The following is a 13,229-nucleotide window of genomic DNA, read 5'->3' as shown; positions in this document are numbered from 1 at the left end:
ACCAAATGGTTAACATTTACCAAAGCAAACATGAGAAGGCAAAGGGGGTGGGGGGAGGTGGGAGGAGGAGAAAGCTAGATTAATGGAAATGGAACAGCCAGAATGGAAATAATGAGAATGTCGACACATTGTGAAAAATGTAACCCATGTCACTAAACAGTATGTAGAGAAATTGTTAAATGGGAATCTAATTCACAGTGTAAACTTTCACCAAACACAATTAAAAAAAAAAACGAAAGTTGAAAAAAAAATGTTATAAGTAGGTGTTTAGTGACAGTATACCCTTTTTCCTATACTTTAAGCCCCTTGAAAGCAGGGACCATGTATTTTCACCAGTGTATTTGCAGTGCTAAGCACATACCTTGCACTTAGTAAGTACTTACTAAAAACAAACAAAAAGCAACTAAGTGAGTGAATACAGAAATTGTCTGTTATTAATATCTAAGACTAATTGTATAGATAAGGAAATTCAGAGAGCAGTGGGGGCCTTCCTAAGACCACACACATGGTAAATTCCAAGGCAGTATTCAAACCCAAATTTTGTGAGCCCCAACCCAAAAATACTCCCTTCATATGTCAGTCTTTATTTGCTGTCGCCTTTTACCCACAATTAAAAGAGAACCAGAGGAGGTAGATGCAGCTAAATGATCCTGAAATAGCATTTCTTAAATTACAAATGATTTTCGAAGACTGAAAAGAGGTAGGCAAAGGAAGAAGTGGGGGGGGGGGGGCGGGGGAGGGAAGAGGCCGATACCGAATTTTCCTTGGGATCCAGTCACTTTGTGTTTGCTTTTTATTTTTCCCAATCTCTTGCCATGTAATCAAAAGACTTGGAATGGGGAGATTGATTGGGCAGTCAGTTGTTTCCCAAGGGCAGTCACAGAATCCCTATCTCTTAGGTAATTTAACCTGGAAGGGGGTTTTGCTGCAGGGAACAGCCCACATGTTTGTGGATGGACAAGATGATTTAATAGGCCTCTTCCTGCCCTAATTGCTAATCTTCCTTGTGGGAACCCCCTTCTTGTGCTGCATTAAAGACCCCATTAATTTCTTTATATATAAATTCAGGCTCCTTTGGTTCTGTCACGCATCTGAGAGGTTCCCATTCAAGAGTCCCTGGCTTGTACCACCCATTAGGATGTACCGATAAGAAAGATGCATTATGCATTTTATTACCTTGTCTACAGAACACAAGCGACAACTATAAAGCACATTCATGGATCGTGTGAATAACTGTCAGGGTAATTGATAAAGTAGTCTGTAAGAAAGGTGGCTGGAATAGCGTCCCTAGATGCTGAGGTCTCTAAGTGCTCGAGAAGAGGGGGAATCGGCACTAAATAAATCCAGCCTTTCAGAAATTGCTGGCATTTAAAAAAAACAGCAAACCAGAATCCTTAGGCCTGCATTTCACTTTCAAGTGTAATTATTTTATGTTGCAATTCATATCTGCTGACACATTGGAATCAACTCAAATAAAGGAATGCCATAAATCTTGCATTGTTTGGATTAAGCACGTGCTGGCGCCTGAAGAAGTCAGGGAGGAGGCTGCCCCTCCCTGTGTGTAAATAGTTTAAGAGAATCAAGTGGCTGGAAAAGGTATAGATCCAGTGAAGACAAATGGTCCACCAGCAGCCATCCAGCCTCAGTTTAAATATCCCCAACAGTGTTGGGCTCAGTACTGCAACCTTGTGGATGAGTTATAGCTGTTAGTTATAATAAGGTTAATAACAACAACATTAACTGACACTACAACCTACTGAGCTCCTACTGCAATGCCACCACCTATGTACACTAACTTTTTAATCCTCAAAACAATCCTACGTGGGAGATACTACTGGCTGTGTTATGTAGAGCACATTACATAACCTCTTTGTACCCCAGATTATTCATTTAAAAATGTAAAGAATTATATTTACACACCATCCCAGGTTTGTTGGGGAGGATTAAAGGAGGCTTTTTTTTATACAGGTAGTCCCTGACGTACGAGGGGGTTCCATTCCTTCGACTCCGTCATAAATTGGTTCTGATGCAAGTCGAATACCCTCTTTTTTTTTTTTTTTTCCCAGTTTTATTATTGCATTTTATTAGCAATATCTTTATAAATCCGATCTTTATTTGTCTTTGGGGGTCGGACACATTACATACAAACTTATAGATTCAAAATCAACGCTTCCTGCTTCTCCAGTTATGTGTGCATTATGAAGCCAAAAAAAAAAAAGCACATTGGTTAAGTGTGGTCCATTGTAACTCAAGTATGTCGTTAAGTTGGAGACTACCTATATATGTAAGGTGCCTAGAACAGTGCCTGGTGAGTGCTGTCATCATCATCATCTCCACTTTACAGAGGAGGAAACCAGTCACACAGTAGTTAAGAAATGTGCCTTAGGTGGCTGACATTGAGTTTGAACCTGAGTCTTTTTAATTCTGTGGTCTAAATTCATTCTGCACACATTGCCTGTCTGCTACAAGTTCTCCTTGCTGACTTCCACACACAGGTCCTTGTTCTGACTTCTGAGCCTGGAAGAAAGGAGCTTTGTCTTCTCTAAGGCCCTGTTAGTCTCCCTGTCCGAAGCTGAGGGTGGTGATGGAGCAACCTCCCTTAGTTCCACTGGGATCTGCCACTAGCTTAGTGACTTCTGTGTCTTATCCAAATATGAATTAATGTGACTCCTTCAACCTTCCAGTCTTTTTCTCAGTATGATGTACATTTCCTTTTTTCCCCTTGAAGACCGGTTGGATGTTCTCGTAGTAGCTCTCCACTCTTACCACAGTGTCTGTTTTTAATAATGAATAGCCATTGTTGTTACCTACTGTGGCCGTGTATTTTTCTTCTCCAACTGTTTTGGCAACTATGCTGGCCTTATCAGGTAGAAAAAGTGCAAGAAAAGGAATCAGAAGACCCAGGATATAGATTACCCCAACTCTTTCTCTGATGAACTATGTGTCCTGGGAAAGTCATTCGGCTATAGTTTTCCTTAGTTTTGCCAAGAGATATCCTAGGTCCTCTTGACTCCAGAGGCACTGGGCCCGGGGAGCTGTGGGTCACAGGCTGATGCCCTGAGGCAGTGGCAGTACTGGCCCATCACTCCCCGTCAACACATACCACCTCAAAAAATCCCATGATATTCAGAAGATTTTTTTTTTTTCATTGTGGTAAAAATATATATAACAAAACATTTCTATTTTATGGACATGAAAAGAGAGTGGAGGGAGGGAGCGGGCTGTAAGGGGCGAGCAATTGAGAGTATGTAGCAAGGTGTATGTAAGTTTTTGTGTGAGAGACTGACGATTTGTAAACTTTCACTTAAAGCACAATAAAAATTTTTTAAAAATTCTGTTTTCACAGTCTTTACAAGTACAATTCAGTGACATTGATTACATTCATCATGTTGTACAGCCATTACCACCCTCCTTTCCAAACGATTCCACCACCATTAACAGAAACTCAGTGCGCACTAAGCAATGACTACCCCGTTCCTCTCCCTTCCACCACTTCCAGGGACTTTTATAACTAGGGCTAGAAGGCAAGCGCACGTCAACATTTTAGGTAGAGTTTCAATGTGAGGGCAAAAAAAGGTTAATTTCACTTCGATGAGAATATGGCATTCATCAAAATTATTCTCCTCTTCACAGGACTTCTGGGTAATTGTTTTAGGGCACTACTGAATTCAGTACCATCTGTTTAATTTGCTGAAGATTGGGTGATTGGTGAACTAAAAAAAACAAAAACAAATCCGTTACCCTTGATGCTGCCCAAAGGACTCCTGCAGAGAAAGAGAACAGGGTATGTTTAGTGGGGTTAGAGAAGGGTTGGAGTTGTGAGTATGGGTAGGGGCGGCCCATGCATGCCAGGAGCAACTGTACCGAAGTTCCGGGCATGTTCCAGGATGTCTTCAGGTGGCAGAGTGAAGGTGTGGGTATTTCTGATTAACACAATTTTTATTCTGTGGCAGATCATTTTTTCCAGCTTTAGCTCCTGCCCCCAGCCCTGGCGTCTCCCCACAGAACCTACAGGCTCCGCTAGATTCCATACCTTCCTCTTGTGTATCCTGAACTCACCAGCCTCCAAGCCTTTGCTCAGGCTGTCCACCTCATACCTCACCTTCAACTCAGCTCTAGGAGTCCTTAGTCCTTACATCATCATCATTATTATTTTCATGTGTAGCTCTCACTAAGCTGTGAGAGCAGATGTCCTCATAGATCCCTCTGAGTTCCCAGCTCCTTGCACAGTGCCAGTCGGAGCTCAGAAATTGACAGTTGAGTGGATGGAAGCTCAGCTCCCACCTCTCCTGAAAGGCCATCCTAGATCCACCCTTTCAGAATCCCTCTCTCTTCTGCCCATACTCTTCTCTCATTGCCTTTCATTTGTGACTCTTCCCTCTCCTTGCACTATATTTACTCAACTCATCCCTTCGTGGATTTTAAAATGTATTTGATGTTTACAGTATAGAAATTACAGGAGTACTAGTCATGTTCCTAGTTCTTCTCCTGGTTGGTGCAAATGGTTAAGCACTTGGCTGGTAATAGAAAGGTTGGCAATTCTAACCTAACAAGAGGCACCTCAGAAGAAAGGACTGGCCAGTCTGCCTCTGAAAGGTCACAGCCATGAAAACCCTATGGGGCAATTCTACTCTGACATACATGGGGTCCTCATGAGTTGGAATTGACTTGATAGCAACTGGTTCATTTTTATCCTTCTTCAGGTGTTGGTACCTGATCTCTCCTGAAGAACAAGGTTGGTGAATACATCAACCTCCACTTCACTGCAGTCATTCTGCAGCCAGTGGAAGGGGCAAGTTTGGCAACCAGGTTAGAACTCTCTGGCATTAACTGTGAAGAGAATAATGAGTCTAGGAGGTCAGTTTTTATAGTATCTGTCTCCTAAGGATAAAGGGTTTGAAACCAAGGTAGGGGAACAGATACCTACCAGGCCTTTGAATCTACAAGTAGCCATTAGTTTGAGGTTCTAATCCATATTTTGACCCTATGGCAGGTTACTTCATCTATGTGAATGGAAAGGGGTTCAGTTCCCCCTTCCTTTCTGGGGTAATTGTTTTCCAGGCTTCTCCTTCGTTCATTGTTTAGAGGGTGGGAACAGTACCATGTCCATCTCTGAACAATCTCTCCACTTCTCATCCTCCCACTGTCGCCCTCCTGCTCTAGACCATGACCATCCCCTCTAGTCTAGACCAGACACTGCAGAAGCCTCCTTCCTGTTTGCCTGCCTCTGCTCTTGACCCCTTTGATTTATTTTTTACAGAGCAGCCAGAGTAATCTCTCAACAATGCAAATCAGATCTCATGAGAGCCCTGTCCAGTGGCTTCCCACTGCAGTCAGAACAGCATCTGAGAACCCACCAAGCCATGGCCCACAAGGCCGTGTGTGACCTGGTCCCATCTATATTTCCATTTCATCTACTACCATATTCCTCATGTCCTTCCCTGCCCATCAGCCTCACCGGACCTCATAACGTTCTCCAGATAAGCATGCTTGCCTGGCCTTAGGACCTTGGTTACAGCTGTTCTTTCTGCCTGCAACACTTGACCCCAGTTGCTTGGAACCAATAAATGATTGGTGAGGAAGATATAATGGGTGAGGGAAATATAAGTTCAATCTTGGTTCTGCTTGCTAGCTTATACAGATGTTGCACAGGCTATACGACTGCTCTGGAGCCCACATTTCTTCTTTCGTAAATAATAGCATATACAGGCTCATACTGCCCTGAGGATTTGAATTATATTATGCATACCAGAATGCTTTCAAAACTGTAAAATGCCCTCAAATGCTAATTGCCACTAAAGTGGAAAGAGGGCAGCATTTAGAGGTAAAGATACATGTTTGTGGTGTGGCTCCACAACTGACCATCTGTGTCATCTTGGAAAGTTAACCTCTCTGGGCCTCATTTTCTTCATCTGTAAAATAGGCAAAATAATCGTCACTTGTTTCACAGAGTGGTTGTAACGCAAGCTCCAATGTGATGTAAATGGAAGTGTTCATTTAAAAAAGGAACTCCGAAACATTCTGCAAATGCTAGTCCCTGTGTTATCAGAGGAATAGCTAGCCAGTGGAATGTCTCATCTCTGTCCTTGCAAGTCCAAAGGACACTTTCACAAATGCAGTAAATTTGCTTGCAAAGAAACTCCTGCTTTTCACTGCAAGTAGATTTCCAGCTTTCTCCACCAAATGACTCTTCTCGTCTATTGCACATCTTAATTGGAGAGGGAATAGGGAGGAAACAGAAGTCAAAGCCAGGAATCATTGGGCTTTATCCATGTAGGTATGCATTAGAAGAGCTGTGACTGTCTTTGCCTCTCATTTTGCTGTCTGTGGATGATGTTTGCACAGTGCTAAGATGAAGTAACTGAGATCTCTATTCAGGATAAATGCTAGTTCTGCTTTGTACCAAAAGATATATGCCAGGACACACAAAGAATCCTCTCCATGGTGCTCATATTAATTCATAGCAGTTATAGAGAGCCGTAAAAAACCACCTAATTACTTCTTCCTCCTGCTGTATATTTCAAGGATGTCAGGTATGCTAGTAGATTCAACGTAAGTCTGGTATTAAAGCCACTGAGCTATAATCTTCAGTGTTTTTTTTTTTTTTTTTTTTTTCTTCCTTTCATTTCTCTTGTAACCATCAGCCTGGTCTGTGAGAGAGGATATTGGGCCAAGAACCATTTTTGTCCTTGGGCTCCCTTTTCCTTGCATGAGTGGGGGAGTTGGTGAGTTGCTTGCATTGTTGCTGCTGGTAGCAAAGACTATAAAAATGTCTATTCGTAGTCAGGAGGCAGAGTATACCCTATGGAAACTCCCTTTTTTGCCTTTAAGGCCTTGAACTGATTGGATGAGGCCCACCCACATTATGGAGGGTGATCATTTTTACTTAAGACCAGCTGATTAATCACATGTAACTACTTCATGGGAGTCCCTGGGTGGTGCAGATAGTGAAGTGCTCAGCTGCTCTCTGAAAGTTCAGTCTACTCAAGGACATGTCAGAAGAAAGGCCTGGTCATCTACTTCTGAAAAATCGACCATTGAAATTCCTGTGGAGCGCAGTTTTACTCTGACACACATGGGGCCGCCATGAGTGGAATCGACTCGACGGCAACTGATTTGGGTTTAACTACTTCGTAACAGCATCTAGACTAGAGTTTGACCAAACAACTGGCCAGCAGCCAGGTTGACGCGTAAAATTAACCTCACATCAAGGACACGTACCTGGTAAGTAGGAGAACTGGGATCGGACCCTGGATCTGTCAGTTACTGAAGCTTACCCTCTGAGCCGCTATACTACACTGACTATAGATATTCATGTACTGCAGTACCAAAAAAAAAAAAAAAACACAAAAAAACGAAACTCATTTCCATCAAGTCGATTCCTACTCATAGCGACCTATTAGGACAGAGTAGAATTGCCCCATAGGATTTCCAAGGAGCAGCTAGTGGATTCTTAGCAGTCGACCTCTTTACCACCGTACCACCAGAGGCGCAGTTATCTCGTGTATCTGTCTCTGTTTATCATCTGTGAGCTGGTGAGATGCAGCTGGAGCTACAGAATGGTGCTAGGCTGATGCTGGCGCTAGGTTGTGCTAAGGATGATGTTGACCATCAGTTTTGGACATCTTCCTTTATTAAGCACAGTGCCAAGCACTTTACAAGCATTATCCCATTAATTATCCTAATAACTCCATGATATCCTCACTTTAGGAAACCCTGGTGGCGTAATGGTTGAGTGCTATGGTTGCTAACCAAGAGGTTAGCAATTCAAATCTACCGGGCGCTCCTTGGAAACCCTATGGGGCATTTCTACTCTGTTCTATAGGGTCACTATGAGTCGAAATCTACTTGACAGTAGTGGGTTTGGTTTTGGTTTTGGATCCTTACTTTACAGATGGAAACAAACAAACAAAAAAAACACAGCCTGAAAAGCTAAGCAACATAACCAACAATCAGTTGCCATCAAGTCCATTCCAAATCTTGGTGAGACTACGTATATCAGAGTAGAACTGTGCTCCACAGGGTTTTCAATGGCTGATTTTTCAGAAGTAGACCACGAGGCCTTTCTTCCAAGCTACCTCTGGGGGGACTTGAACCTAAGCTTTTGATTAGCAGCCAAGCATGTTAACCATTTGCACCATCCAGAAACTCTGGTGGTTAGTAAGTGGCAGAGCCTGAAATGGAACCCAGATTGGCCTGGACTTGGAAGCCCCATCATGACTACTAGGACTTGCTGCCTTGATTTACCTCAGCCTGACTTAGCCTCACTCCCAGCAGAAGGTCCTCAGCCTCTTCACAAGCATGGAGGACCTCAGTGAAGCCTCTGCTAGATCTGGGAGAGTAAACAGCGAAATATCTGAGTGGAGTGGATGCTTCAGAACACATGGAGCTTAGCCTGTCCCTGGAGAGCTGGCCTTGGGTAAAGGCTCGCCCTCTCCCTCCACTGCTGAAGTGCTAATCGATGCAGCAAATACACCCGATTGACTTCTTGTCAGAGCCCCATTTTGCAACAATGGACAACATCTTCTGTAATTTGAAAAGTGATTACAGACCTATGATCCAGGTTCGCTTTTTTTTCCTCTTTACATAAATGAAATTTCTCTTTAAGAGAGAGCAAAAGCTTTTTCCAGTTAATTCCGATACATTTGCAAGGAGGTTTCTTTGCCAACCTCCTCTTTAGTTAATCTGTTAAATTATAATAACTGAACTTGAAGATACAGCAAAGAAGCAAAAACACCATCTGCATTCCATTCATTAAGAAACTCTGAGCCTAATAACAAAGATGAACCTTCATAAACATTATTTATTCCATTTTCTTATAAATCTGTAGTCGTGTATTAACAAATATATTCTACCAGTAAACTTGGGGTATCTGAAATTCCAAATGCAGACTGTCTGGGAAAGATAGATGAGGGCATAGTGAGTTGTCTCCAGCCTCACGTTCATGTTTTGGTCAGGGAAGAGGATTTAAACAAGGATCACCAAGGCAGGGAGACCAGGTCAGTTTCCATAGAAACTTCTTGCAGTGACTCTAAGGCGTCACCGAAAGCAGCAGGGAGGTGTTCAAGCCTCGCGTTCCTCTCTAAGAGTGTGTGTATTTTGAATTCTTTGGTCATCCTCCTCCAATACACCCAGGAGTAATAGCATTTACAAGATAGAGATATGCTCTGGAATAAGAGAGGCCTGAATGTGAGTCTGCTCTGTACCTAGTGATGAAGAGAACAGGTCCTCAAATTTGACTTCCTGGGTTCATATCCTGGATCTAGGGCAGGGCTTGGCAAACTACAGCCCATGGGCCAAATCCCTCTACCACCTATTTTTTGCAGTCTCTAAGTAAAGAATAGTTTTTACACTTTTTTGATGATTAAAAAAAAAAAAAATCAAAAGAAGAATATTTCACAGCATGAGAAAATAATATGATACTCAAATGTCAGTGCCCATAAATAAAGTATCATTGCAGCATAGCCATGCTCATTCATGTATATGTTGTGTTTGGCTGCTGGGCCCTCCAGTGGAAGAGTTGAGTGTAGAGCTATTGGGTATGTACCCTTGGGGTGTAACTCGTAGGGTTAACAATTGTAGTCATATCAGAAAATGGGATTAAATGTAATAATGAATATAAATCATTTAACACCATTCAAGCACAAAGCAGACACACAGATGTGAACTGCTGGCCACATGATTTTGATTGAGTTACTTAAACTTTTTGAGCCCCAGTGACCTCCTATGTAAAATGGAGATAATAACAACTACCTTAATAAGATTTTTTTTTTAAGGGTTAAATTGGGGTAGCCTAGCAATAACAATAAAGGAGCACTGGTGGCGCAGTGGTTACATGCTGGTCCGCTCATCAAAAGGTCAGTTCAAACCCACCAGCCGCTCCGTGGGAGAAAGATGTGGCAGTCTGCTCCCGTAAAGATTTACAGGCTTAGAAACTCTATGGGGCAGTTCTCCCTTATCCATTAGGGTCGCTATAAGTTAGAATCAACTAAGTGGCAGTGGGTGTGGCTTTCTGGCTTATCAGTAACAATAATGGTGAACTTTTATTAGTATTTAACAGATGTGAAAACTGAGACAGAGATTGGGTATTTGATTTGCTAACCCATACGGCTAGGAAGTAACAATGCTGGGTTGTGAAACAGGCCATCTCCAGAGCCCTCTGCTCTGTCTAAACTCTGCCTTCTAGCGGTAGGTGCTTGACAGGTAATGAGCCTGTGTCTGTCCCCTTTCTTCTTCTCCTTGCTACCACAGTGGTACAGTCCTCATTTCTGTATTTGACACTGCTGTCATTCTGAAGCCCTGGTGACACAGCGGTTAAGAGCTATGGCTACTAACCAAAAGGTTGGCAATTCAAACCCACCAGCTGCTCCTGAAAACCATATGAGGCAGTTCTACTCTGTCCTGTAGTATGGCTATGAGTCAGAATCAACTCGATGGCAACGGGTTTGGTTTTGGTTTGTCAGTCTCTCTTGTATTAATACCTAGTTCTTTATGCTTCCATCATTCCTTACAATTATATTGTAACTGACTGGATGTCTATTTTCTGTCCTTTCTAGAATGTGATTTTCTTCAACAGGGAACCATGTATTTTCATCTTTGTTAATCTCTAATGTCTACCATCTACCTGGCTCACTGTTGGTGCTGAGTTAGCATTTGCTAATAGTCCAAATGAATGAATGAATGAACAATTTTGGTGATACTCTGTGTATATTTTCTTACATTAAACCCATTGGGCTTCTTTGGGCAATGTATATTTAGCTGGCCTGAGAGCTCATGGGCAAAGGAACTATACTTAGAAGGAGCTTACTTATGACCCATCCCTTGAGCTTACAAGAAATTTAAGTAAACACATTAGCCTCCTCATTGAAGAAGAATCTTTCAGCTTTCCTTTTTACTTTTGCTTGGCTGTTCCATTTGTAGTCTAGTTGCTGTCAAGTTGTTTCTGACTCATGGCGACCCCATGTGTGTCAGAGTAGAACTGTGCTCCATAGGGTTTTACAATGGCTGGCTTTTTGGAAGTGAATCACCAGGCCTGTCTTCCGTGGCACCCCTGGGTGGACTCAAACCCCTAACCTTTTGGTTAGCAGTTGAGTGCATTAATCATTTCCACCAGTCCAGCTGGGCCTCTCACTTAAAAGAAGGCATAGTGGCCTAGCTAGGCCAGATATTGGACCACCTTATCTTAGGGATGATTCACCCACTGGGCTGGAGTGGAAGCCCTTCCTGGAGGGTGACCAAAACCATGATAAGCTCCATGTTGATGTGTGCTGGCGCAAGGATGGTTGGGCCGGTAGATTCACAGTGGGGTAACCATAGCACTTCCTCTGAAGTGTGTCCTGACTCTCTGTCTGAACTGACTGTCTGTCTGAACACAGGCCCCTGAGGCTATTCTATGCTTTCTATGCTCTTAGTCTTAGAAGCAAACTTTTAGGCAGGCATAAGGGAATGCTGAAATTTAAAGGTAATTTTTGTTTTCATATTAGACCCTAGAGTAAAAGAAAGTGTGACAGCAAGAATGTCATAATGACATCAGTCTTTTATGATTCTTATTTGCCAGACATGGAAACTCAGGTTTTGGGGGTAGAGGTTATACACATGGAGCATTTCAGAGCATCAAGCAGAATTTAGGTTTTTTAACTCCTGGTCACCACAAATGTATCCTAAATCCAGGGCCGAGATCATTCAGACGTTTACCTATCCAACAGCTATCTACTGAGCACCTGTAATGGACCAAATATTAAGCACTGATGTTCGGCACTGAGTGAACAAGATCGATGAGGTCATAGCCCTTATTGCATTATACTTTATTGGGAGAGGCAGGCTATAAAAAAAATAAATAAAATAATTTCAGGTCGTAATAAGTGCTTGAATTTTTAAAAACTCAGGATAATGTGATGGGGAGTGGTTGGAAGGGATAGCAGAAGCAGATAGGAAGTATCAGAGAAGGGCCCTCTAATGGGTGGACACTTAAGCCAAGACTTGAATTCTAGAAGAAGCATGAAGGAAAAGATCAGAAGGAAGAGTGTTGCAGGTGGACCAGATGCTAACAGGAACTTGTACTCATGGGTAGAAACTGGATGTAGGTCAAATTGATAGTCTTTTCCTTGCTTGTGGGGTGTGCTGGCCCTGACGGTATAACAAGGATTCTGTAGCCAGCTTGAGAAGGGTTCAGGATACAGGTTGGCCAACCTGGCCTTTCTCTGGTGGACAGTTCCCTTTCTCCCATCTTTCCTGTCCATATCCTGCCCATCCTTCAGGGCCCGCCTCAGATACTTCTCTCCCAGAAACCTGCCCTGCCTGGTAACACCCTCAAACCCTTTACTTGGACTTCTCTTTTTTTTTAAGCATATTTTTCTTTGTATTATATTTATTTCTGTACACTCATCAAGACCAGAATATTGTAATTAAGGCTGTGACACTGGAGTTAGGCAGGCTCTGGGTTTGAGTCACAGCTTTCTAATGTGACTTGAGGTAAGTTGCATGATTTCTCTAGACCTCAGTTTCATCATCCATAAATAGACCTGTTAATAGTGCCTATAGCACAGGGTTACTATGAGGTGGAAATGAAATAATGCCCATAAAAATGCTTAGTTCATAGTAAGCACTCAATAAATGTAAATAATTGTGTAGTTATTGTTATAATGTGCCTCACAGCAGATTGTTCATTCTCCTTTATTAGGTTATAAAGGTTTGAGAGCAGGGACTCTGTGTCATAAACCTTTGTATGTGTATTACCTAGCCCAGTTCCTGGACCATAAGTAGCGCTCAACAAATATTTGAATAATGTATGAAAGGGTGGATGGATGGATAAAATCTTTCTTTACAAACATAAGCACTACAAAAACCCAAGACCAAACCTGTTGCCACTGAGTCAATTCTAACACATAACGACCCTATAGGACAGAGTAGAACTGCCCCATAAGGTTTCTACATCTTTCTCCCGTGGAGCAGCCAGTGGGTTTGAACCGTCAACCTTTCAGTTAGCAGCTGAGTACTTAATTACCGTGCTACCAGGGCTCTTTGATAAGCACTACAGCATTACAGAATTCAGAACTAGAATGAATCTTAGCTGTCACTGAATTCAACCCCCATAATTTAAAAAAAAAAAAAAAGAAACTGAGGCCAAGAGAAGTTAAAAAGTTAACCGCAACGTTACAAAACCCACAAGCGGTAGATCTGAACACAGTAACTGTCCCCTCTCAGAATGGCAGTGTGTATGTAGAAGTAGG

At 42.4% G+C, this 13,229-nt stretch overlaps 1 protein-coding gene across 1 annotated transcript in view; it reads left to right on the top strand.

Moving 5' to 3' along the window:
• Window positions 1-13,229, top strand: part of DAB1 (DAB adaptor protein 1) — a 474,069-nt gene that overhangs the window by 334,629 nt on the left and 126,211 nt on the right. The window lies entirely within an intron of this gene.

Source organism: Elephas maximus, chromosome 3, assembly GCF_024166365.1.
Source record: "Elephas maximus indicus isolate mEleMax1 chromosome 3, mEleMax1 primary haplotype, whole genome shotgun sequence".
Taxonomy (NCBI): Eukaryota; Metazoa; Chordata; class Mammalia; order Proboscidea; family Elephantidae; genus Elephas; species Elephas maximus.
Note: the sequence above shows the minus strand (reverse complement) of the source record. Positions and strands in the feature narration are given on the sequence as shown.